This window comes from Ambystoma mexicanum, chromosome 4p (assembly GCF_040938575.1).
Source record: "Ambystoma mexicanum isolate Mex_15411 chromosome 4p, UKY_AmexF1_1, whole genome shotgun sequence".
NCBI lineage: Eukaryota > Metazoa > Chordata > Amphibia > Caudata > Ambystomatidae > Ambystoma > Ambystoma mexicanum.
This window is the reverse complement of record NC_090927.1, coordinates 195,861,548-195,888,666: the sequence shown is the minus strand read 5'-3', so window position 1 is coordinate 195,888,666 and position 27,119 is coordinate 195,861,548. Positions and strand designations below refer to the sequence as shown.

At 49.5% G+C, this 27,119-nt stretch overlaps 1 protein-coding gene across 1 annotated transcript in view; it reads left to right on the top strand.

Moving 5' to 3' along the window:
* The window catches only part of LOC138453136 (serine/threonine-protein kinase pdik1l-like), a 476,483-nt gene that overhangs the window by 293,035 nt on the left and 156,329 nt on the right, over nt 1-27,119 (top strand). The window lies entirely within an intron of this gene.

Genomic DNA, 27,119 nt, shown 5'->3' with positions numbered 1-27,119 from the left:
AGAAAGGGAGGCGTTCCTAAATATCATACAGGACGGTAAAGACGCTATGTGCGAATCCCTCCAGACGGGCATTGATTCAGCTGACAGTATCAGCAGAGCAATGGCGGCAAGTACAACAACCAGGAGATTCGCTTGGTTGAGAGTCTGGTTTTGCCCCAGATGTGCAAGCTAGACTCTTGAACATGCCATTCGATGGCTCTTCTTTGTTTGGAAAAAAGGCGGATGACAGTTTAGAAAAACTGCAAACATCAAAGGCAGCAGCAAAATCTCTAGGCGCTGCAATCCGTCAGACACCTTTTCGTCCCACAGGAACCTCTGCGAGGGGCAAGTCCTTTCGCTTCTACTCCGCTTTCAGAAGAGGTAGAGGACGACTGGCTCAAAGGGGACAAAGAACTACCCGAGGTGGACGGGGTAGATATTCAAAAGCCACAGCAACAGCAGGTGCCCCTTTACCATCGGCATCTGCATCCGCTGCCCCAAAACCACTCTGAGGACTTCCCTGTAACGCTCACCTGATTCTCGCAGAGGCGCCGGTCTTGACTGGGCGACTACCGTATCTTCAAAGGTGATGTGTAGCACCCGGTTGGCTCTTTGGGCTGGACCTCTGTGCACTGGATGCCTGACGTGTAGAGTAAGATGTCTGCAGATAGAAAATATGGGGTTAATGAACTGGGGTTGTTGGGGTGTCCCTATCTCTTTCCTCTTCTCCTCTCCTGTAGACCCCCAAAGGTTAACGCTCTCACCTTAGGTAAGTGAATGCCGAGCTCTCCATCTGCCTCGGGGCAGGGTGCTGTAACCAGTTTCTTCACTGGATAGGTAGCGCAGGCCTCTTGACTTCAGAGGACTGCTGTCCATCGTTTACTGCACGAACGGTAAGTTTCGAGTCATTCAAATGTCTTTAAAGTCTTTAGTAATGATGTCTCTTGTTTTGCAGGGTTCCGGCGATGGCGGATGACGGGCTGAAGTGAGTTGAAGATGGAGCCCGTGTGATGAATAGAAGCGCCTGGAAGCACGTAAGTAAGCGCTTGTTGCCTGTTTCACTATGCGCTCTAACTGTCTTTTTATTTTGCAGGTACGAGTTCGGAGCGGCTGCAGGGTGCCGGAATACCCACTGGATTAGATGTGGAAAGGAGTAATGGCACGTGAGTATTAAAGTTCCCCAATGTCTTTAAACGCACCTTGTTTTGTCTTTCAGATGCGGGATGCAGCGCCGAAGGCCTCCGGAGCGTGCGAAGAGTTGGTAAACTTTTGTCTTTCAGATGCCGGAATGCAGTGTGAAGACCTCCGGAGCGCACGAAGAGTAGGTAAGCCTTTGCCTTTCAGATGCCGGAATGCTAACCTGTTCTTTCTTGTCTTTATAGGTGTTGCTGAAGACTGGATTCAGGATGGTAAGCCTTTGCCTTTCAGATGCCGGAATGCTAACCTGTTCTTTCTTGTCTTTATAGGTGTTGCTGAAGACTGGATTCAGGATGGTAAGCCTTTTTCCTTAGGCCCAGGACCGGATGCAGAAGACACGATGAGCGTTCTGCTGCAGAGGTTGCAGAATAACGCAAAGCAAGATTCATCCACCGGGTGTGGTTTAAATAGCCTCCTGTAGTGCTTAGGAATCTCCTTCCACAGCCACGTCTAAGTAAGAAAAGAGTTCCTGGTAAGAAAAGAGTTCCTGCCTTCCAGAAGAGTTCCAGTGTTCTGAATCTAGGGAGTGGCTCCAGCCCCACCCAACAGGAAAAGTAGTTCCAAACAGAAGAGGATCAGAGGCTCAACTGGCAGGCAAGTAAGCAGCATGGTCTGCTGAAGGTAAGTCCACCCAAGCATTATGAGCCCGGCGCTTCCAGCGCTGGGACTGGGCAAATTTATGAGCCTGGTGCCACTGGCGCCAGGACTGGGTCCAAAAGGTCCCAATTGGGACTGGTTGGCACTCGGAACCTGGGTTATGGATCTGCTTCCAAGGGAGTTGGGAAAACCCTGACCTTTTGGAAGCAGAGATCATGACATTCCCTCACAAGACACCTGTAGGAGGCAGGTTAACTCAACATCTGGCAGAATGGCAGGCTATCACGTCAGATGCTTGGGCATTGGAAACAGTTGCCCAAGGTTACTGCCTGCCTTTCCTACGTATACCTCAGAGTCATCCACCGGGGATCAGCTCTCAAAAAGCTCCAGATCCGCTCCTCTTGCAGGAAATTTTGGACCTGCTAGAAAAAGGTGCCATAGAACCGGTACCTGTAGCGGAGAGGAACAAGGGCTGGTACTCCCCTTACTTTCTCATTCCAAAGAAAGACGGGGGACTGAGACCCATCTTGGACTTGCAAGAATTGAACAAATTCCTCAGGAAAGACAAATTCAAGATGGTAACTCTTTCTCAGATCCTTCAGGCCCTTCAGTTCCAAGACTGGTTGGTATCTCTGGACCTTCAGGACGCTTTTTTCCATGTGCCTATCCATCTCAAACACAGGAAATACCTGAGGTTCGCAATTGGCAACTCTCATTATCAATTTCGAGTGCTGCCATTTGGGCTGACCTCCGCCCGAGGGTCTTCACCAAGTTAATGTCGGTAGTGGCTGTAAGTCTAAGGAGGGAAGGGATTCACGTCTATCCCTACCTGGACGATTGGTTGATCAGGGCTGTATCTTCGGCACAAACTCAGATCCAGCTAAATCACGTTTGCCACTCCCTTCACAGACTGGGCTTCTCCCTCAATTTAAATAAGTCACAAATGATACCATCGCAGAGACTCTAGTTCATTGGAACGATCCTGGACACTTCCCTGGGAAAAGCCTCGCCACCAGAGGTGAGGGCTCAAGATATTCTCCAGATGGTTACCAAGTTCCAAAATGCCCAACGTCTCCCAGCCTTCGACTTTTTGAGGTTGCTAGGCCTCATGGCATCCTGCATTTTCCTAGTGCCAGAGGCTCGCCTGAGCATGAGATCCCTCCAGTGGGCACTGAGGACTCAGTGGTCACAATTGTCAGGAAGAATGACAGATCTTCTCCAGGTTCCCGACAGGGTGGCTCGAGACCTTCAGTGGTGGGCCTGTCAGGAGAACATTCTGAAAGGAGAACAGTTTTGGCAACCCTGGCCGGAGATAACAGTAGTCACGGATGCCTCACTCACGGGGTGGGGAGCCCACGCCAACGACTTGACCATCGGCGGTCGTTGGTCTCCATCGGAGTCCAGACTACATATCAACCTGTTAGAGCCGAGGGCCATCAGACTTGCGCTGAAGGCGTTCCTGCCAGCTGTACAAGGGAAGAATGTCCTGATAATGACGGACAACACAGTGGCCATGCATTACCTCAACAAAAGAGGAGGCGTAGGATCACTACCTCTGTGGAGAGAGGCGATGCAGCTCTGGTTTTGGGCAATCCAAGAAGGAATCTCTCTATCGGCAGTTCACCTAGCCGGAGAGAAGAACTTGACAGCGGACGCTCTGAGCAGGCAGAGCACAGTCTCCCACGAGTGGGAACTAGCTCAGGAAGTCCTTCAAGAGATCTTCGCCCTTTGGGGAACCCCTCAGGTAGATCTGTTCGCCACCAGTGTCAACAGGAAATGCGATCTGTTCTGTTCAAGGGAATTTCCCCCGAGAGGAGCTCTGGGAGACGCGTTCATAGTGGACTGGGAGTTTCCGCTTCTGTATGCGTTCCCACCGGTCCCTGTCATTCCTCAAATGATCAGGAGGTTGAGAAGATTCCGGAAAACCATGATCCTAATTGCCCCGGATTGGGCCAGGAGAACGTGGTACCCGGACCTTCTAGACTTGTCCATCTGCCCTCCTATTCGACTTCCACTCAGAGAATCTGCTCTCACAGAAGGGAGGTCAGGTTCTCCATCCAGACATAAAAACCCTCAACCTTCACGCTTGGCTTCTGAAAGGCTGAGGTACAAGGATTGGGACCTCCCTGATGATGTTATGGAGGTGTTTCTTTCGGCAAGGAGGCCAGCAACAAAGTCTTTATACCGCTGCCGTTGGAACAGATTTTGCAGCTGGTGTAGAGAAAAGAATATCAACCCCTTTTCATGTGGTACACAAATGGTTTTGTCCTTCCTACTCTATTTGGCGAATTCAGGCCTTCAAGTTGGCACCATTAAGGGCTATCTTGCAGCGCTATCCATCTTTAAGCGCACTGCGGAAGAGCCATCCTATTTCAAGTTGCCCTTGGTAATACAGTTTCTAAAGGGGTTAACTAACGTTTATCCCCCAAGACCATTCCAGGTTCCCCTATGGGATTTAAACTTAGTCCTAACTTTCCTGATGGGCACACCTTTTGAACCACTCCATTCTTGTTCGTTAAGATTTATTACCCTTAAAACTGTTTTATTAATAGCACTTACATCTTCTAGAAGGGTGAGCGAGTTACAAGCTCTTTCTTGTAAACCCCCTCATACAATCTTTCACAAAGACAAAGTTGTCCTGCAAGTGAAGCCTAATTTCCTCCCAAAGGTGGTTTCTGAATTCCATATCACTCAGAAGATTACCCTGCCATCTTTCTATCCTCCTCCTTATCCGGGGAAAGAGGAAGAGAGGTTACACAGGCTGGACCCAAGAAGGGCTTTAAGTTTTTACATCAGTAGACTGGCTAGGATAAGACAAGCAGACCAGCTGTTTGTAGGCTACGCAGTTCACAAGCTGGGGTTACCAATAACTAAGCAGACCATTTCCAGATGGATCATTCTAGCCATTTTGGAATGTTATAAACTGGCAGGAAAAGGGCCCCCTCAAAATCTTAGGGCTCATTCGACCAGAGGTATTGCAGCTTCATCGGCCCTCAAAAGAGGAGTGCCGGTTAAAGACCTATGTGCGGCTGCCACATGGTCGTCCATCCATACCTTTACACAATTTTACAACTTGGATTCCTCCTCCAGTCAAGAGACTAGGTTTGGAAGGGCAGTATTGCACTCTATTCATCAATAAAAGGAAGCATGAAGTCAGTACTCCCACCTCCAATAACAGAATACTGCTATGGGAGCCTATCTAAGATGAGGAATACGTCGGAGGACACAATCCCTTCGAAGAACAAGTTACTTCTTACCTTGTAACGTTCTTTCGATGGGATGTTCCTCCGACGTATTCCTTATCGACCCTCCCATCCATCCCCGCAGTACTACTTCCCTTGTTGCAGCTTACGCTCCTTCAGGGTGATTAGTCTAGTCCAGAAAGAAAAATTGTGGGCTACAAAACGGAACTGAGCAACGGACGCTGCGCGCGGCCTTTATAGGCAGGATGACGACGTCGATACGGCGGCTGTCGAGGGACATTGACTCGGCGGACGTCGACGCGCAGCGCCCTCTAGAGAAAAATTTTCCGAGGCCAGCAAAGCTGGAAGGAGATATCTAAAATAAGGAATACGTCAGAGGAACATTCCATCGAAAGAACGTTACAAAGTAAGAAGTAACTTGTTCATCTGCATCATAGAGTTCTGCAACCTAAAATATAAAAGGAAGTCCCAGGATGTAAGATGCCCTTTGCTCTGCATCTCTTTGAGCGTTATGAACTGGCCCTTCTCGAAGAGATCACGAAGGCAAGTCACCTTCATTCGCTTCATAAAGGCAACATAGCTTGTTTCACTAGTGAGCAAGATTCCTGGTGTATGTCTATAACCGCCAGATCTAGAGAATAAATGACTTTACCTATGGTTTTCAGTTAAATCCATGCTCTGCAGGTCAACTCCACCATATTACCTGCTTTGGAGGTCCTATCAGGTGCCATCAGAATGACTGATCGTAAAAGGAATGGTGTTGCCAGCGCTCTCTCCACTTCTGCATGTCTTGGAGGAAGAACCCTTCTTGAGCCACATCATAGTAGGATTCCAAATCAGCCAGTGCCAAACCCACCTCATTTATTGGCGCAATTAGCTTTTCCCACGAGATTCTGGCCAGTTTCCCTGTTCAAATGAACCGCTGTATCATAAACGCCACTTCCCGAAAATATTCTCTGGGTGGCGCCAACAGACATTGAGTAGCAATACCATTTTAACTAAGGCTTATAGAGTCTAGCTCTGGCCACGCCGATTAGCCTTGACTCACTGGCCCCACCCTGCCACTCCTAAGGATGCTACACGTGCATTCCAGCCTTCCCCAGCAGCCACGCCCAAACAAATGCACGTGGAGATTCCTGCATGTAAAATAAAGCACTTTGCATCAAACCAAGTGTCAGTTTGTTCATGAGCCAGGCGCCAGGACTGAGTCCAGCTGGGTCCTTTATGCTGTATTGTCCCAAAGGGACAATCTAGAGTTATGTTACCCCTTGTCCTTGTCCCCTGATGGTGCGGGGTCTGTGTTTCTGGGCCAGTGGCCATGACCACTCTCCATCCAGAGGTGAAGGCACTCCACCTTCACGCATGGTTTCGGAGAGGTTGAGATATAAGGATTGCGACCTCCCGGACGACTTACTGGAGATTTTGCTTTCGGCCAGAAGGCCAGCAACTAAATCCTTGTACCGGTGTTGTTGGAATAAATTCAGTAACTGGTGCAAGGACAAGAATGTGGACCCTTTTCAATGTGGCACTCCTATGGTGTTGAAAGGATACTTAGCGGCGCTCTATTTTTAAGCGCTCCTCAGAAGTGGTTTCCTATTTCAAGATTCCTTTGATTATACAATTTTTGAAGGCACTCGCCAATATGTACCCTACAGTACCATTCCAGGTCCCGGTTTGGGACTTGAATCTTGTGTTAAAATTCTTAACTTGTGTACCCTTTGAGCCTTTACACTCCTGTCCTGAGTCTTTTAACACTTAAGACGGTCCTTCTTGAGGCTTTAACATCAGCCCGCAGGGTTAGCAAGTTACAGGCTTTCGCATGCAAACCTCCGTACACTACTTTTCACAAGGACAAAGCTGTTCTTAGAGTGAGACCTTTGTTCTTTTCAAAAGTGGTTTCTGACTTTCATTTGTCACAAAGTAACACTTCCAACTTTTTACCCTCTTCCTCATTTGGGCAAGGAAGAGGAGAGGTTACTTAGACTAGACACAAAAAGGGCTCTGAGTTTGTATATATCCAGAATGGCAAAATTATGCCAAGGTGACCAACTATTTGTAGGTTATACTGGACACAAATTGGGATTAGCTGTGACAAAACAAACTATATCCTGCTGGATTACTTTAGCTATAATGGAGTGTTATAGACTAGCTGGGAAGGACCCACCGGATGAACTTCATGCCCATTGGACTAGGGGTATGGCTACCTCTGCGGCTCTGAAGAGGGCAGTCCCTATATTTGCCATTTGTTCAGCCGTGACATGGTCAATACATACTTTTGTTAGGCTTTACTGTCTAGATGCCTCTTCTTCCCATGAATGATTATTTGCAAAAGCTGTACTTCATTCCATCCATAACGTCAATTAGTACTCCCACCTCCTAAATTTTCACTGCTATGGGAGCCTATCATAGATGAGGAATACGTGGGAGGACACAATACATTCGAAGAGCAAGTTACCAACTGTAAGGTTCTTTCGACTGGATATTCCTCCCACGTATTCCTCATTGCCCCTCCCATCCGACCCCACTGTACAATTTACATAATTTTACATCTTGCGTTTCACGAAGAGCTTACAGTCTGGGGCACGTCAGAAAAAAACAGAACAGAAGCTAACGGGCGCAGCACAAGCTACTTATACTGCTGATGGTGTTGACACCCTACGGAGGCCGTTGAGGGACATCGAGGCTGCGGCCTGTGCACAGCGCACTCTGCTGACATTTTTTTTCCCGAAACATCGAAGCTCAAAAGAGATGTATATCCTATATGAGGAATACGTGGGAGGAACATCCAGTCAAAAGAACGTTACAATTGGTAAGTAACTTGTTCTTCTGTGTTTAGAGTTGAATCCTCCTGTGCAGATGGTGTTCCCTGATCATCTCCACCAATGGTTCTATCGCCAAAGCAAACCGTAACGGCCATAGGGGACATCCCTGTCAGGTAGCCTTTCGTAACATTATATTGGGGGGAAAACTGATTATTCACCTTGACCTTAGCACAGGGCAACTTGTAAAGTAGCGAGACTAACGAGATGAACTGTTTCCCCATCGTCTGTAATACTGGGAACAGAAAGGGCACCGCTGACATCAACCCAAACATCCTACGTAGCCCATAAAAAGTGGAGCGTCCTTGTATAAACCCGGATTCATCTACCTTTACTGCCCTTTGCATCAGTGGTGCTAACCTGGATGCTAGTATTTTGGCCAGTATTTTGTTATCCAGGTTGATAAGGGATATAGGCCGGTAGGAGGAGCAATCGTCCACCTCTTTATCCTGTTTGAGCACTTTCACCACCACTACCTCCCTCAAGCATTCCTGTAGTCGGCCATTCCTCAGACTTTGATGGTACACCTGTAGTATATGGGGAAGGGCAAAGGGGGGGGGGGTAAGTTTCCCAGCATAGTACATGTAAAACTTGGCTGTGAATTGATGGGAGAGACTTAATAGCCGACTGCACCTCCTCCAAAACAGGGAGGCCCAACCACTTCCTCTCCTCGTCCATACACCAATATAAAGCCACTTGAGCCAAGTAGTTTACCTCTCGCTGAGAGACCTGTATTTGGTAAGTGAATAGTTGACCAGAAAACCTGCAAAATTCTTGAAAGATCTGAGTCTGCGAATCTCTCTACCCCTTGTGTGACCCTTATCAATGAGACCTGATTCTTGGAACCGTCTGACCTTGAAGCCCTTGCCAGTAGTCTCCCCGGACGTTGCCTTGATCCATATTGCTGCGCCACGTTTTTCCCCAGGTGAAACATCCTATGTGTGCCAATTTGTTGAACAACTGCAATTTTTTATTCCTGCTTGTTCCATCAGTGTTGGCGTGGGTGTCCCCGTCTGCAGCATTATCTGAAAGTTCACATGCGAATTTGCTTTAACACCCCAGCTTCTTTGGATATGCATCCCCCTTTAATTACTCACCTGAAGCTTTCCCACAACGTGTCACGACTCCACCGACCCGACATTGATTTCAAAATAGGTGTCTATAGCCTTTGTTAAACCCTCCCGGAAACGCCCAGTCTGTCAGCCACCTTGCTTTTAAACACCCAAAGAGTCCTTCCCCTGTCCCAACCTGTTTATTCGATGACTATCAGCACTGGGGCATGATCAGAAAGTGTGCGCGCTAGGATAGATACCTCAGACACCTTACCTACTAGTGTATGGGAAACCAAGAAATAGTCTAGTCGGGATGCCGAGTTATGAACAGAGGAGTGGAACGTGTATTCTGATTTCCCTAAATTCCTGGTTCTCCATAACTCATTGATGTCCCAAACCCAGCACATGTTTTGTAATTTTCATGTCGCTTTTGGTACTGTTATATAGAAGAATACACACCCCTCTGGAGTATGAGTAGGAAGAGAAGTAGCGGTGACCACCCCAGTTTTGTCCAAATTTCAATTCCCCACCTGACATTAGATGAGTCTCTTGCAGAAATGCCACCTCTACGTAGTGTCTCTGCATATACAATAATAACTTGTGGCACTTGAGCGGGCAGTTCAGACCTCTCACATTCCATGTAATGCACCCAAGTCACCGGGCCATCCTGTCCCCCCGCCCAACATCCTTACAACCACATATTGTTTCTTTAACATCGTTTGTGACGCTCTGACACACCTATGTCCAATAGAGTAGACAACTCCTGATTCTTCTGTGCGTCCTCAACATTAACACCTTTGCACCCCCCTACCAGCAACCCCAGCCTGCCAGTTCCTCAACTCCCCAGCAACAAACCTGTGCTCCTACATGAGGGCACACCAGGGCCCACACAGCCCAAATTAACGTGCATGACACAGACTGCCTTTAACTGATGTAGTTATTCTGCCAGTAATCAGACTGCCATTGTTTCGTGGTTTGTGGGGGATTACCCTCTTGATTGTGGTTTCCTCGGTGACGATTCCAGAAATGCATTGGCTTCCTCTGGGGTGTGGAAAAACAACTCACGGCCTTAGTGTGCTACTCTAAGCTTGGCGGCAAATAACCTTGCGTATTTAATGTTCCTGTCTCGAAGCCTCTTCACATCTAGAAGTCTTTCTGGGTGACTGCACCTTGTCTAAGGTGAGGTGGATCAGCGCTCGCTGATGTTAGGGAACCTTCCTCTCTTGCTTTCTGAAGGGCCCGATCTCTATCCCGATAGGTCAGTAGTCGAGCAATTATCGGTCTCTCGGGTGCTCCGGTACCAGTCTTTTTTTCACTGTGGATGCAGGGGGCACTCTCAAATGAATACAGCAGAAATATCTTAATTTCCCAAGTTATCACCCAGTAGTTCCTCCACCATTGTCTCCATATTGCGCTAGTCCGCCGCCTCAGGTACCCTTAGAATTCTCAGGTTATTTCTGCGAGATTGGGATTTAAGGTCATCTAGCTTGTCCATCAGTTCTTTGATCACTCTCTTAACCAGGGCTAAGTCTCTTGTGGTGGTATGGGATTCATCCTTGACGATAGATACCCGGCCCTCGGCTTTGTCCAGGCACTCTCCGTGTTTGTCCAGGTGTACCTGCATATGGGGGACCTTGCATGTCAGGGTGTCCATGTTCCCATCCAGAGATTGAATGCTAGCCTGCAGTTGACCAAGCATCGTTTCGATGTCGTGCTGCTCCGGGGCCCAACCTGTTACATTGTGCGGTGCCGTTTGTTAGACAGAATTGCATGCAGTACCCTCTGGGACCACTACACACAATTAGGACTACAGGTGTTAGCCAAACCGAACCTTTGGTATAAGTCTGTACCACACAGTGTTTGGTAGCGAGCTGAGCAGGCAGGCCTAGCTCTAGCGTGAATGTGAGCAGTACAAGTAGTTACACAGAGGACTTTCAATTACAATAATTCAAGTAAACACTTATACTCAAGGTTTCTTGGTAAAAACACTTAGCAATTTATTACACAATCATTTAGAAAACATTTCATTAGCAGAAGGCAACTTAATATTATATACCCATACAATTCAATACAAAACTGTAAGCTTTTGAGTCAGTTTGCGCTCCCCTGAAAAAGGAGCAAAATGTCAGTTCAGTTACTTAGCAGTGAGCAAAAAGGACAAAAGTAAGGAGAATAGATCACATATACTTTCTAGGCAGTGCAAATAGTTTCAGTTCACCGGAAGAGTTCAATTCGAGTCAATAGGCCAGGCCAAAGTCAATGGGCTAGTGTTCTGGATAGGAAAGAGCAGTTCTGGTATCAAACGGTAAAGTCGTTGCGAAGGTTCTTAGGGATCTTTTTCGCCTAAACTACTACTATGTCGGGTCACAAGCTGATTAGGCCTGCAAGTTGGGAAAGTTTCACTAACTTTCACCGCAATAGTGGCGTTCTCTCAATCGGGATGGCACAGTACCTTTTTGTATGAAGAAACAAATGCTGCTGAAGTCGTGGTTACTGGCAGGTCCTGCAGATCTCGCTGTTCCTGATTGTTGGGCAGAAACCTGTGCAGTTCCTTCTGGGACCACTGCAAAAGATTTAAGACTACAGGTGTTTGGCAGTAAACCCACTTGGTAGCAGTCTGTACCACACAGATTCACTTGGTAGCTGTGGCTGAGCAGTCAGACTTCCCTCAAGAAGAGTTAGGCAGTATACAGAGTATTCACAATAGGTCAGAAGAAGAACACAGTAGAACAAGTGAACACTGACCAGAGCTTGGTGTAAAAGAGATATAATTATTTATTTAAAAACCACATCTAGTAAAACACACAGGCACTAATGTTAAGCAGTTCAAAAACACGGTCACTAAAAGATATACACTCCCTTAAAAGAATATTAGACAGGTCTTAAGTAAAAGCCCCACTTATTTTCAGACAGCGGTGAGCGCTTAACACAGATGGCACTCTAATAATTCGTTTTAAAAAGGGAGAGAAGAGCAGAGTATAATTTGAAACAGATCCCAACACTTTCACAAGAACACAACAAGAGAGGAAGGCAAAGTAAAACCGTGAAGTTAGAGTTCAGAAGGCCAGATCCACTTTAAGAGGATCAGAACGAAATGTGTCCACAGTCACACGGTTGCAGTGCACAAAAGTCTTGAAAAGGTTCAAAAAGAGTTGGACCAAAGAAAGGGACCAATTAGATGGTCAAGGCGGCCAGCCCAGTCCAGAAGGTTAAGGGATTATTATTACCTTGTAGCAATCTTTAGAAAGGGAGGCCTGGCGGACACGGTACCTTTAAAGTGGTGAGAATACTCCAGCGGGGGCAGTTGTTTCTGGCAGCGGATGCCTGTCGGTGCTTTGTCCGGGGGAAGAGAGGATCTCGTCGGGGAGGAAGACAGGAGTCTGTTGCACTGCCAGGGAAGAAACCAGCCGCGGAGTTCTCAGGTAAAAGGAGCAGTCCTTTTATTCGCGGTCCAGTGGTAAGTGGCTATCCGGTTGCCGGGGTGCTTGGCACGGGCAATTCGACCACAAGACGTCCTGGGATGCGAGGAAAAGAAGGTAAACTGGTTGTGCCCACCAGTCAGGGGAAGAAGCCTCTCCAGCTGGGAGATCTTCTCTGTCGTCGGGAAGTGGTGAGTCGGTTCCGCAGGGCTCCACCGGTGGTGTCGTCGTGGTACGTCGGCTCAGCTTCTCCCTCGTCGGATTCTCAGGTCCTGTGGCGACTTCTCAAGTTCCATTCCCCAAAGCCCTTCTTTTATGCAGCACACCCCCATTCACTCAGCCTAGCTGTCAAACATGCTAAGTGGTGAGCCGGCCGGCTCACCACTTGGGCCAATCACACAAGAGTGCGACTTGAGTTACCAAGGTAACTCAGTCCAGGGTGCCTAAACCCCCTCCCACACTCCCTGTGGTACCCAGACAGAGTGGCACCACTTTTGGAAGCTTCTGTGGAGAAGCCCGCCAAAAAGTGGAACAAAGGGCTCAACTTGAGTTGGAGTCACAGAAGAGAACACAAACGCCATTTTAGAATCGAGTCCTGGCAAAAAATACCAACCAGCGAATTAATATTGATTAAATAAACCGGCGGTATGTTCGAGGCTATGAGAATTAAATAATTAAAGTTGGTAGCCTTGAACAATGGGAAAATCCCATAGGGAAATATTCGCGGTCGAATATAAAAAGTAGTATCCACTGCCACCAGCCAAAACTCGATCAGGGGGGACGGAGACGTGCCCCCTCGACTAACAGACCCCGGGGCAATCGAATTGCCCCGACCAGTACATCCACAATATGATGGTTTGTACCGGTTTCTGTTAATAATTTGGGACTAGTAAAGCCAATGGTGACTTTACATGCCCTGGGAGACAGTAGTCAGTCCCAGGGTATGGAGTCTATGGTGGGGTGTCACTATGACACCCCTGTGTCACTGCACGGAGGGTGCTGTGTAACACACATAGTAAAAACACATGAGACCCTATGGAGTAAAGGACCCCATGGCCCATAAAACACATTAACAGTCAAAGGAACACCATAAATCATGTCCGAGTGGGAGAAAAAGCGTCTCACTCTTGGCAGGAGAAAAAAACAAACTCCAGAAATCCAGCAAAGCTGCTGGGGGACTCACTAGGTTAGGAAATTCAGCCTAAAGAGAGAATTCTCCCTAACACTGATCCTCAGCCGTGGCGATAAGAGGGAGGACATGGGGGGAAGGGGGGGTTCCTGCACTGCACGGGGTTGTTAAAGAAAGCAAACAAGATGGAGTCACTTCAGTTCCAGTAGCTGTAGATTCAAGAACACAAACTGGTGTCCCTCTCCCTGGTAAATCCTAACCAGCCTTGAGAATGGTATCCAGGTGTCCTATGAGTTGATTGGTCCCAACAACTCAAAGGAAGAAGCCGTCCTTGAAGTAGCTTCTCTGTTGAATGGAGTTTGGCAATTCGGACCTGCAGCAGGGCTTCACCGGGCAAACCAACGGTCCAGAAGTTGCAGCAGCCGTCTTCTTCCAGCTATGCTTCGGTTCTTTCGTTCCATTGGTTGACATTGCCTTTCAGTCCTGGAGACTCACTATTTTAAACAGTTTTCTCCCTTTCATTCTAGCCTAGCTGTCACTCACTCAGCAGGGTGGCTGTCCTTGCCGGACAGTCAGCCAGCCAATCACGCCCGAGTGCATTTGGATCTCCTAGGAGACTAAGCACAGGGAGTTTTGTGCACATCCCTCACTTCCTGCCCACCCCAGACACTCAGACGCCAGAGGCGATCTTCAGTCCTGAAGCCTGCCAAAGGCACACGAACAAAGGGACCAAACCTGCTTTGGTGCGTAGAGACAAACGCTAGAAGGACCTTTCCAAAAAGAAACGGCAAAAAAAGACCACCGGGCCTTTTTTTAACAAAGGGGCTTAAGGCGCCATCTTGAAAAACATGACTCGAGTGATTTTTAGCTACCGCTGTTCGCGGTCGGGGGGAAAAATCATGGTAGTTCTTTGTAAAAACACTGCCACCAGCCTTTTCAATAGGAAGGTAGCATTTGACTGCTACATGAGTATTTAGACACGGGATACTACGTAACCCCTCCAGCACGCCATTGTAAAATGGTGTGTGCTGGGTCTAGGAATTTGGAAAGACTAGTAAAGTCAATTTCACATTCTCTGGGAAACAGTAGTTTATCCCAGGGAAGGTATTTAAACCTGTGGGAAGTCTAAAAAGACATCCCTGTGTCACTGCACTGAGGGCGCTGTGTAACACACATGAAAAGATGATGCCTATGGAGTTATCTAAAACTCCATAATCGAAGAACACAAATGTAAAACACACATCAAAATACATGAAAGAGTGGAAAAAAGGCTCCCACTCTTTCCAGGAAAAATATCAAGCCCTCAAAATCCAGCAAAGTTGCTGGGGGTCTCTAAGGTGAAAGGAATTAGCATATTTAGGAGAATTCTCTCTAACACCCCCCCCCCCCCCACATATAAGGGACAGGAGGATTTAATCCACTCCAGTCAGTGAAGCATTCTGGAGAGACTATCAGCATTTTGGTGATTACACCCTGACCTGTGTTCAATGGAAAAAATCAAACCCTTGTAGGCCGATTGACCATTTTAACAATTTAGGATTTCCCCCCTTCATCTGCATTAACCATCCCAAGGGTTGGTGGTTAGTCTGAATCACAAAAGTAGATCCATACAAATATGGCCTAAACTTCTTCAGTGACCACACAATGGCAAAACATTCTCTTTCAATGGTTGCCCACCTTGTTTCTGGTTCCTTCAGCTTTCTGCTGATGAAGCAGATGGGGTGCTCCCTACCTTTCTCATCCAGCTGACTCAGTTTGCACAATTAAGGTTTGGCTGTAGTCTGGAGCTCTTAGGATTGGAGCTTGACAAAGGTTTTTCTTAAGTCCTTCAAATGCCTTGTTGCACTCCTTATTCCATCTGTCCTTTTTAGAAAATGTGGGTGAAGAGACCACATTCAAAGGAGAAGCAATGGACCCAGTTCTCAATGAAGTTCCTATAATAACCAGTGAGACCTAAGAAGGCTCTCACTTTGGTTTGAGTAGTAGGGGTGGCTCATTCTTGTACAGCTTGCACTTTGCTAGGCAATGGCCTTATTTGACGTTGTCCTACCTCATGTCCACGGTAGACCACTTTGCTCTGACCAATTTGACATTTACTTGCCTTTACTTGCCTTTACTTGCCTTTACTTGCCTTTACTTGCCTTTACGGTCAGATAGGCCTGCTCAAGATCCTGCAAAACATTTTCTAGGTGGTGAACTTATTCTTTCCAAGTAGGGCTGAACACTGCAATGTGATCCAAGTATGCCACGCAGAAGTCCTCCATCCCATTCAGAACCTGGTTAACCATCCTTTGGAATGTTGCAGGTGCATTCTTTAGTCCAAAAGGCATTACCTTAAACTGGTAGAGGCCTGCTGGGGTCGAAAATGCAGTTTTCTCCTTGGCATGGTATGTCGGGGCTAATTGTCAATAGCCTAAAGTTAGGTCAAATGTACTGACGTACTTGGCTGAACCAAGTTTGTCCACCAGATCATCTGTCCTAGGTAAAGGATGGGCATCAGTCTTTGTGACTGCATTTAGAGCTCTATAGTCCACACAGAATCTCAACTCCTTGGGTCCTGCCTTTGGCACTAGCACAACTGGACTAGACCATGGACTGATAGAGGGTTCTATTACCCAGAGATCAAGCATCTTGTTCACCTCTTCCTTTATGTGGGTTCTGACATCCTGTAACCTCTGCTTTTAACAGGTAAACAGTCACCAATGAGAATATCATGCTGGCCCTAAGGGGTCAAGCCTGGTGATTGTGAACAGAGGGAGGCAAACTGATTTAACAGAAACTTGCACTCCTCCTGTTCCAGTGTCAGATTAGAAGAGAGATTAACTCCTATTTTCTCATCCAAAGCTTATCCCCTGAGATCATCCGGTAGAGGGTCACTCTCTTCCTCTGCTCGAGCTGAAGCTAGAAGAAAAGCTCCCAATTCTGGTCTGGTGACCTAAGCTTTTAGACAGTTGGTGTGAAGGACCCTGGGGGCCTCCTTAGGATTGCCCAAGTCCACCAGATAGTTGACGCCTCCAAGTTTTCCTACAACCTTGAAGGGTCCTCTCCATTTGTCCTGTAAGGCCCTCTGCCTTTTAGGGACCATAACTAAAACTTGCTGGTCTTGAGTAAACTCAACCATGTTGGCCTTCAGGTCATGCCAATGCTTCACCAGAGCCTGACCTGCTTTACATTATCAGATGCTTCTGTCATCATGTGTCATTCTCCTTCGGAGACCTAACACATAGTCAGTGACTCACTGGCTTTGGAGAAGGAGCACTCGCCAACCCCTCTAATGGACCTCTAACTGGATGACCATAGAGAAGCTCAAAGGGACTAAATCCAACTCCCCCTGAGGGACTTCTCTATAAGCAAATTGTCATGCCTACCCCCGGGGAACCAGACCAGGCCCAGCAACCCCGGAAGCAGGCATCAAGTTGTTTTGAGCAAGCCCAAAAGCCCCTGCTAGGGGCTGTTTGGGTGCCGACCTGGCGCCTATGGCGCCAGGCTCATAGAGTAAACTTATCTGATGCAGACCATGCTGCAAGCTTAGCTGGTGCAGACCATGCTGCAGAGCTCCAAGCCAAATGAGGCTTGGAAGGGACTATTTTACCTAGGGACTATTTTTTTACTTGGGTGGGGCTGGGGAAGAATACTCACCTGGGACTATTTTGGAGGCTATTTAAACCACGCCTGAAGAGCAGCACACGGTTCGCGTTATTCTGCATCCAGCAGCGTAACGCTCACCGTGTCTGCAAGCCTGCATCCAGTCTTCTGCCACGCCCGCCTCGAGTCCGCAGATCCTAGAAAAAGGGAGGAACAGAAGGAGAAAGGTTAGAATAAGAGCAAACCTTCGATCCTTACCTGGATTCTGAATCCACCACACCTTCGAACTGGAAGAAAGAAGCATTTACGCGCGCCGCTCTGCCTGCTGCAGCGCCGCGCTGAACTCACCGGCCCTCGCAGCATCCTCACGATCCACTGCATCCTTCTGCACGTTCCGCCGCATTCTGGCACCTAAGGGGAAGATAAGAACAGCAAAGGTGAGCCAAGGAAATAAACAGAGGCAATAGTAAATACCCCCATAGACTTACCTGATTACCGCTGGGGGTACTATTCCTCTTCACGGGTCGGTGCAGTCTCCATTGCATCCTCGCCGCACCCCAGCCCCTAAGGGGAACAAAGGGACGACAAGGTGAGACAATGGGACAATAAGGGGAACTCTTCTCACCGCAAAAGACTTACCTAATTTTACCGCCAGAGGCATAATTCCTCGAACTTCATATTTTCTCGCCACGCCTGAATAAGGGAACAGGCAGCTTACATTCTGGCCTTATTTTATTGAACTGTGTAGGATAAGCCAAATCCTTACCTGAACTTCTTCAGTTACCACGAGGAACTCTTCGCTGGGGTCAAGCTGCAAACTGCAAGGAATCGGACAAGAGTGAAAGTCAGACATGTGAACTCTTATGAATTACATATTTCTGGAGTCATTATTGTTCTGGAACTCGCCGATTCCTTCACCAGTGAAGCAACTGGTTATCAACGCGCCCCTGCGCTCAATGCAGGATGGAGAGCTCATCTTTTCAAACCATCAGGTGAGACTATAGGAGGGGCATCAAAGGTGATCTGAGGGGAGAACAGCAGGGGTGGGGGGAATTTACACTCGACTCCACGGGTGGTTAATTCCCTGTCTCCATTTGCAGAAGGATATTCCTACGTGCCAAGCAAACGAAGCTAGGTGGGCCAGTCCAGTCCGTCATCTCGGCCCTACGCGTCATATTAGTGGAGACCGCAGCTGTCCAGTTCAGATCGACGCCTCTGTGGGAGCCAGGTGAGCGTAACACAAATAGAAGGCATGGTAGTAGAAGGTCCCACTTTATTCTAAGGGGTTCCTCTAAAGCACCTATCGTGCTCTTCATAGTACGGTTAAACCTCTCTACCAATCCATTTGTCTGTGAATGGTAGGCAGTTGAGAACTTGCATGCCACTCCAGTTTTTCCACATGGCCTGCATGTAGTGGGACAAAGATTTTTTCTTTTTAAATATAGTTTTTATTAACATTTTTTTAAGGTTATTACAACAAACATGTCATTTCAAACCGATGCCATTCTCAGAAAAAGAAAACATTCGAACAATAACCCCTTTTCCACCACCCCCCACTTCCCCCTCCCTCCCCTAGCCAGTGAACAGGTGCCGAAGTCAAGCTTATCTTGCAGGGACGCATTATGCATTCTTCGAGTTTGGACTATCGAATAGATTGGTGCACACATAGTCTAGGGCTCAACCTAGCAGCACCCCCCGGGGGGGGCGTGTGCCATATACAACGGGTACCTAGTAGGTCCTCCATTTCCACTGGACTTCAAACCCAAACAGGCCAGCAGTTGATGGGCTCACCCCTCAGACCGATAGTTCATACTTTTCAAAGAAGGGAAGCCAAAGTTCCTCAATATTGGATCTGGATTCATCCAGGACGTGAGTTAAAAATTCTAAGTCATATATCGTCCGCACCTTCGATACCCATTCCCTCTCATCAGGCATGTGCGGATTCCTCCACTTCAGGGCCAAGCAGCACCTGGCCACTACGAGCATGACCTACAACATGTGGCCCTGGGTGTCCTCCTGGCCATCGCCCACCTCAATACCAAACAGAAGCAACCAGGGACAGAGGGGCCTAGAGACACCATCCACTCCCTTAACCCATGATAGGACCTCTTCCCAGTATGACTGCACTCTCGTGCAAGACCACCACATGTGCATTTAGACCCCTTTTTTTCTTTTTGCATTTCCAGCAGTGTGGGTCGTAGCCCGGACTCATCCTGGCTATCAACTGTGGGGGGGGAGGGGCGGGTAGTGCCATCTGTGTAAAATCTTGAGGGCCTGGTGTCTGTACTGGGGGGAGGTTGTTGAGCGATGGGCCCGGATGCACATTTTGGTCCACTTTTGTCATCTATTGCCGTGCCCAAATCTTTTTCCCATTGTACTCTTGCTGGCGGTGGATCCCTGGGTATTGAAAGCAGGAGGAGTTTGTACAAACGAGATATGACCCCCCCTGGATCCCCGTGTGGAGATGATCGCTTTCTCGAAGTCCGTGAGTTCCCTCCTGAGTGTGTCCCCCCATGAGGGTTCAGAGAGGACTCCCTTCAGTTGGAGATGGCGAAAAGGTGCAAGCTTGCCCAGCCCCAGGGCCCTCCTCCAGGTCCAGGAGGGGCATGAAGGAGCCACCTACCCACAGGTGGCACGCCCTAACAAGGCCCGCCCCATACCACCTCTGATACGTGGCCGGCTCCGTAACCTTAGCTATGAATGGTGGCACCCAGATGCAACTTAGTGGGGAAGGCCAGGTTGTGAGCCATCTGTAATAACCCCCCTCCTTCCAGATAGACCACAGGACACCCAGTACTGGATGATCTAAAACACGCCTGGGGATGTGCGCTCTGGGCACCCACAACCACTCGGGTTGCTTGCCCTGGTCATGCTCGATATTGTCCAGTGCTACCCACTGCTTTTGTGTCGCAGGGTTGAAGTGGTCGACCAGAATCCTCAGTTGGGAGGCCCTATAATATGTATCGAAGTCCGGGAATCCCACCCCGCCATCTTCCTTAGGTCTCGTTAGGACATCGTAGGAGATCCTGTGTTTTTTCCCTCCCCAGAGGAACCGGAGTAGGGTGCGCTTCATGGACTGTAGGAACATGGCCGGGACCTGGGTGGGGAGCATCTGGAAGAGGAATAGGAATTTGGGAAGTACCACCATCTTGATCAGGTTGAGTCGTGCCATCCACGAGAACCCAGAGACCGCCCACCTCTCTCTCTTTTGACCTCCGTCCACAAAGGGGTGAAATTACTCGGGAAGAGGTCGGTTGGGTCCGGTGTTATTTGGATTCCCAAGTGCCGGAATCCCTCTCTGCAATTGAAAGGGAAGGCCCTCCACATACTCCCTCTCGGTGTCCGGTAGTCGACCTCCCATAAAAGCCACAGGTTAACCCAGGTTGTCCCTGTACCCCGAGAGGCTCCCGTAACGCTCCAGTGCCCGCAACAAATGAGGGACCGTCCGTGTCGGTTTGGTAACCTAGAGGAGAGCGTCGTCGGCGAACAGGCTGATCTTGTGGTGGGAGCCGCCCATCTGTACTCCAGTGATAGCCTCGTTGTTACGAACGAGATCGCCCAGGGTTCCATGACAAGGGCGTATATCAGGGGGGGATAGTGGACAGCCCTGTCTCGTGCCACGCTCTTGGGGAAAGGCTTCTGACGTTGGCAGCCACCCTAGCCGTGGGGGCTGAATATAGTGCAGCCATCCATCCCAACCATCTCTGGCCCATCCCTATTGCCGAGAGGACCTCCCCCATGAAGGCCCAACTCACCCGGTCAAAGGCCTTTTCTGCGTCTAGGGACAGCAGGAGGAGCTCCTCGTTCCGGGTTACCCTTGAATGAAACACATGGAGGGTTTTGCGCATATTGTCCGAGGCTTGTCTGTTTAATATAAAGCCCGACTGGTCTGGATGGACCAGGCGGGGCAGGCATCTCTCTAGGCGAGTGGCCAGGATCCTGGCAAATATTTTAGCATCTAGATTTAAAAGAGATATGGGTCTATAGGAGCCGCGCTCTGTGCGGTCTTTTCCTGGCTTGGGGATCACTGAGATGAGGGCCTGTAGGAATGTGGGAGGGGATTGTCTCTTTGTTACGAATGTGGTTGAACAATTTGGCTAAGGGTTCCGTCAGAATGGGTTGGAATGGTTTATAAAAAATCAGCCGTGTATCCATCACCTCCGTTGGCCTTCCCTGCTTTAAGTCTCTTGATGGCTGCCTCAACCTCCTACGCCGTTATGTCCCCCTCCAAGCCCTGCGGCTCGGCCTCCGTTAAGCGGGGTGGCCGGTGTTCTTCCAGATAAGCCCGGATCTCCTCCAGCGATTCCCCCTCCTGTTTTTTGTACAGGTCCCTATAGAAAGTTGCAAAGGAGTCCACTATCTCTGCCTTTCTGTTGAGAGCCCTACCCTCCCCATCTTTAATAGGTCCTACCCTCCTCTCCAGTCTACAACCCCTAGCTCTACGTGCCAATAGGGTCCCCACCCTGTCCCCTTTTTGTAGTACCGTTGTCGAGTGTATCTCAACTTCTTGATCACCTCTCCAATGAGGACTGTGTGCAGAGCCTGACGTTTTTCGCGCATGTCCGATATGAGGGACTCCTTATCAACCCCCACCTGGGTGAGCCTGCCCCGCAGGCTCTTGAGTTCAGCCCGTATCTTGGACTCAATGAGCCCTCTCTCCCGTTTGCGCCTAGAACCCTCAGCTATAAGGAGACCGCGGAAGGTAGGTGGACTTCGCCGCCTCCCACACTATCGCCATATCAGTCTCCCCATCGTCGTTTGTCTCGAAATATGCCTCCATTTCGCCTCTGAGGAATTCCCTGAAGACCGGGTCCCTTAGGAGCATGTCATTACACCTCCATCGGGCCGACTTGGGGGACAGGGGAAGCGACCAGTCCGCCACCAGAAGCTTGTGATCGGACCATGTTATTGCCTCGACCCTCGGAGCTGTAGCCACCCCACTCCCCTCTTTGGAAGTCAAGAGGAAATCGATTCTGGTGTAGGTGTGGTGTGGGGGGGGGAGAATGTATATCCCCCGGGCTCTGGATGTGTCGTTCGCCAGACGTTCTCCCAGTAGTGTTCCCTCAGCAGGGTCTGGAGCGTTCGGTTCAGTCACTCATGCCGTCCACCAGTCCAGCCTGGGGTCCAAAATGAGATTGAAGTCCCTCCCTCCTCCCCAGTATCATGGCTCCTTCAGCCCATTCATCCATTACCCACAGAATCTGGGTTAGGAAACCTATCTTGCCCGAGTTGGGAGCATAGAGGGTGTCCAGGGTTATGCGTTCCCCTTCATATGTACCCTTAATCCCCAGGAACCTACCCCCAAAGCCTCTCTTGGTCTCTGTGTTGGTAAAATGGAGTGTCTTACTCAGGATAATCCCCACACCTTCCTTCTTCGAGCTCCTGTGGGAGGCCCAGAAGTTGGCACCAATGTCCTTCCCCCTGATGGGTGACTCCCTCCCCTGTCTGTAATGGGTTTCTTGGAGGAACAGCACCATCAACTGTTTGCGGAACATGTTACTGGTCCGGGACATTTTGTTTTGTGAATTGAGGCCCTTGATGTTGAGTGTGCCTATCTTGCCTTCAACCATTATCGTCTAGGTAGTCCGCCTCTAGATTCACCGTAGTGTAATGCTTGCGTATGGCACGTTGAAAAATATAGGATTCCTGTTCAAGCTTGCTAGTACCCCCAACCCCCCCCCCCCCCCGTGGACCCCTCTAAACGTTCCCATTTTGGCCTTGATGATGGTCGTTCTCCGCCCCCCCTGCTCCTTTTCCCCCTCCCCCCCATCTTGAGGCGTTCGTCCATGTCACCCGATCTTCTTCGGGGACGGTCAACGAACCACCAAGGACTCTACCCCAGCCCCGGGTAGTGTAAGCATGTAGATAACCCATTCTCTATTAAACCAGAATGAACGCGTGTGAACCTTCAAACAAAACTTATGAGACGTAACTCTGTTCCTGTGGTCCCCCGTGTCCCCAGGCACAGGCCCGACATGGAGGACCATCGAGCCAATCAACCAACATTATAAAAAGTTAGTCACTTCAGGTGATCCTCAGAGGCCGATGATGGGTGCCTGGTTTTTTGGAACTTGCGTGCCCCCTTAACCTTGGTCTTGCCGCTAGGTTGACCCAGTCTGTCGGGGCCCTGCGGTGGGTTCCTGGCCTCACCCCCTGCTCCGCTGGACGGGCCTGCGCGATCTCCCACCAAGTCGTCAGTGGCCAGCACAATGTCATCCTCCGTCACCAGGTGGTGTCTTTCCCCCGACCACTCGAATGCCAGGTAGAAGGGGTGCCCCCAGCGGTATCTGACCCCCTTACCCTGCAACCATCTGGTTAGGGCCTTGCATTTCTTTCTCATTGCGAGGGTGAGGGCCGAAAGGTCCTGGTAGATTGCCACCTTAGAGTCTCCGTATTGGATATCGCCGAAGTTCCTCGCCTTCTCCAGTATCCTGGCTTTGTCTCTATAGTAGTGTAGTCGAGCCAGCACCGACTTCGGGCCCCTGCCACCGCCGCCGGCTCGATGCACCCTATCAAATTTAATCTTTATCGGCCACCTCCCCCATGACGATTCTTAAGATGTCGTGGACCTTGCCCTCCAGTGCCTGCGGGCTCTCCCCTTCGGATTCCACAAGGCCAACAATGCGCAAGTTCCCCCTCTCCCTGTTCTCCATGTCGTCCACCTTGAACCATAGTTCCTCCTCCCTACGGTGTACCTCCTGAAATCTGGCCTCCATTTGCATCTCCAGGATCGCCGTGGAGAGCTGGTTGTTCTCGACTCCCTCCACGCGATCCTCCAGGGTGGTGACCTTGGTGGTAAGGTCTGCTAACTTAGCACCCATGTCGGTTCGAATCCCACGTATCTCCTCCAAAATCATCTGGATGTTATTTTGGATGGCCCCCAGGTCGGGAGGCGGCACCGATGGAGACCCGGCAGCCATTTTGTCCCCTCCAGCCGCAAACTGATACTTGGAGAGGGCCTCCTTCCAACTCATGGGGTGTTGGTTGCGGCTGAACGTGTGGGGAGGGACGCCGGATGGGGGGGGCACCTATGGTTGCGCCAGCCGAATAACTCAAGGGGTTCAACGCCAGTGGAGCGGCAGCCTATATACGAAGTCCTGGCCCGAGGGCCTCTCACCTGGCGTGTGTCTTCTCCAGTACCCTCTCTAGCGTCCCCAGCCGGGTTCGGTGTGGGCGCGCTCCCGCGACGGCCCGGGCTAGGGAGTTTTGGCGTGCAGTTGGGTGTGCCTCATATACCCCGTGGGTGGGTGGGATGTCGGGGTGATGCGGTGCTCGTGCGGCACCTCCGGTGTCTTCGTTCAATGTCGAGCGCGGTTTCGCACCGGTTCCGCGCCACCTCAGCTCTTCTGGGGACAGGGTACCAGGGGCTCCGGGGTCCGGTGGAGCCTCCAAGGTCTCCCACCTCCGGCCTATCCTCGCTCCAAGGAGGTACTCCTTCCGTAAGTGTCTCCACTCCTGTGCTCTGCTGCGGCCTCGGCGAGCCTTGGCGCGCAATGCCTGCGTGCTGTTCAGGACCGCGGGGGGAGGGGCCGCGGGGACCCCGGATGGTCAAACTCAGTCTGTGGGTGTCATAGAAACTCCTGGATTGGACCCCCTGGATGGGCAGGGGTTCACCCGGCCTTTCTTGCGATGCTTGCGAGAGATGGGCACCTTCTTCTTGCTAAACTCCGCCAAATTCCCGGTGCTGGGTGCGAAGCTGTCGGCTCAGGCGGCCATCTTGCCTGCGCCCCCTGGTGGCCTCCCGGGACATAAAGTTTGATACCCTGTTGGAGATGACTGACTTAGGAAAACCTACCCTGGTAAAAATACCAAGTAGGGCATAGAGCTGTCAGTCCTCATAGGTAAGGCTTCAGGATACAGGGTAGCATGGTCTACTACAACCAATATAAATCGATTGCCTGAAGAGGTTGGAGGGTCTAAGGGACCAACAATGTCGATTCCTACCCTCTCAAAAGGGACTCCCACCACTGGGAGGGGCACCAAAGGGGCCACATTCTTGGTTCCACTTTTTCCAGAGATCTGACAAGTGTGACAGCTCCTACAGAAGCTATCTACATCAGACCCCAATTTAGGCCAGTAGAAATACAGTGAAAACCTTTCCTTGGTCTTCTTGAAGCTCAAGTGACCAGCCAAAGGAATCTCATGGGCTAACTGTAGGAACTGGTGTCTTGTCTCTAGAGGCACTACAAGTCTTCTGTATTTCCCCTTGGATAGACTCGGTTGGTTCACTGTAGAAGAGGCCATCTTCCCAGTACAACCTATGCTTCCGTGGCTCTTGCCCATCCAGCTGGGTATCTGCCTGTTGGGGAAGACCCTCAAGAGTAGGACACTCTCTCTGGCCTCTGCTGAAGTCTGCCCTACAGGGGCCACCTTCTGCCAGTAAGGACTGCAGCTCCGGATGGTCTTTAGGATCCAGATCTCTAACAGGGCTCAGTTTTTCTTCTGGCTCTGAATCTTCAGCAGCTAATTCAACCTTTCCGGGTTGTTACTCACACTCGGTCTCAGCTGGTAGAGTAGTCACAGGTGTGACCTTGGACAGTCCTCTCGGGGATGTCCTTTTTGGAAGCACAGGAGTGCTTTCTGACCTTTTCCCCGAGAGCTTGGGTTTTTCCTTTCTCTTTGTGTGGGCTAGGTGTTATAGATTCTTCTTTAACATCCTCGGGAGAGCCCCCTAAGGTACTTTCCCTGGCCCTCCCTGTCTGCTTCCTTTTGCTGGGAGGCCTGGGGGTGCTTGATACAACTCCAAGAGTTTTTTAAGTCATTTTCCCAACAGGACTCTCCCAGGCACCTCAGTCTGTACACTAACAGGTATCTTGACAGTCATGTTGTTGCACTGGATGAGAGCTGGTAGTCTTGGAAGCATGTGGCCAGGGCCTCCAGCAAGCTTAGTGAGGCTTTTGGGTGCCTTATCAACATCCTCAGCTTTGAAAAAAGATGCATCCACTACAGTAATGCTGGCCCCGGTGTCTCTAATGGCAGGGGTCTCCTGACCATTTACAAGTACTGTCCTTGTAATATTCTTTGGTGTTATCTGGAATCAAATTATAGACATCTAAATTATGCTGTTTACACAGACCCAGAGACACTGACGAGCAACTGGCAGAGACTCCAATGGGGTCTTCAGCCAGTACTTGAGTTACCACTTGCCACATGTACTTCTTCTGGGGAAAAGGCTAAGGAGACAGTGTGGACCCCTGAAGGTTTACCCTTGCATCTGGGATCCCCTTTCACATGGTCAGTAGTCCCACAAGCATAACATTTTCCAATTGTTTTGACAAATGGGAGGTCTCTACTGACCTCCCTCTGGTTTGGCACCAGAGGTTTCACTAGCCTGGTTCGGTTTCCCTGGTGGCTTACCCTTCTTATGTTTGGGGCCCTCTTTTGGGTTGGAGGTATTAGAATTCTCTTTGCCATCTTTCTTTTGCTGCTTCCCCTCATCCTTCTGAGTTGCCCCAGAATCCTTGTGAGTGGCCCTGTTGGCAACCCACAAGTCAGCAGCCTTTGCTAATCTCTTTGGATCAATTTCCTTGGAGTCAGCCAAGTGCTGTCTCAGCTCAGGAGAGTAGGCATCACAAATAGATTCCAACAAAAATAGATTTCTCATTCCTTGAAAAGTGTTAACTCTGGAACCCTTTACCCAACCATCTAAGTTTTTCAAACATTCACACTCCCATTTCAGCATCAGTTGCAACCTGGGGTAGCCTAGACAAAAGCCAAGGAATCAACTGATTCCCTGTGAAACGCTGAATCCCATAGTTATAATCAAAAGCAGCCAACCAATCTAAAATATCACGTCTCACCTCATACATATTCACTGCTTCTTTAGGCATGCAAGGCCTCTTAGGACTGGAAGACCTAGAAGACTGTGGGAGAGAACCATTTTCAAGAGACAATTTCTTCATTTCAAGTTTGATTCAATTCCATTTCTCTGAGCCGGAGTTCTTGATGTTTACTTTCAGTTTGCATTTGAATTCTTTTGAACTCTAACTCAAGTCTCATTCTGGGCTCAGTACTGGACCTGGTAGGGTCCCTGTGGTGATTGCTTGAGGATCTAAAGCAAATACAGGTGCAGTGGGGCTCACATCCTGAGACTCCTCTGACTATCCTAACTCATCAATAACATCTGAGCCTGACTCTGA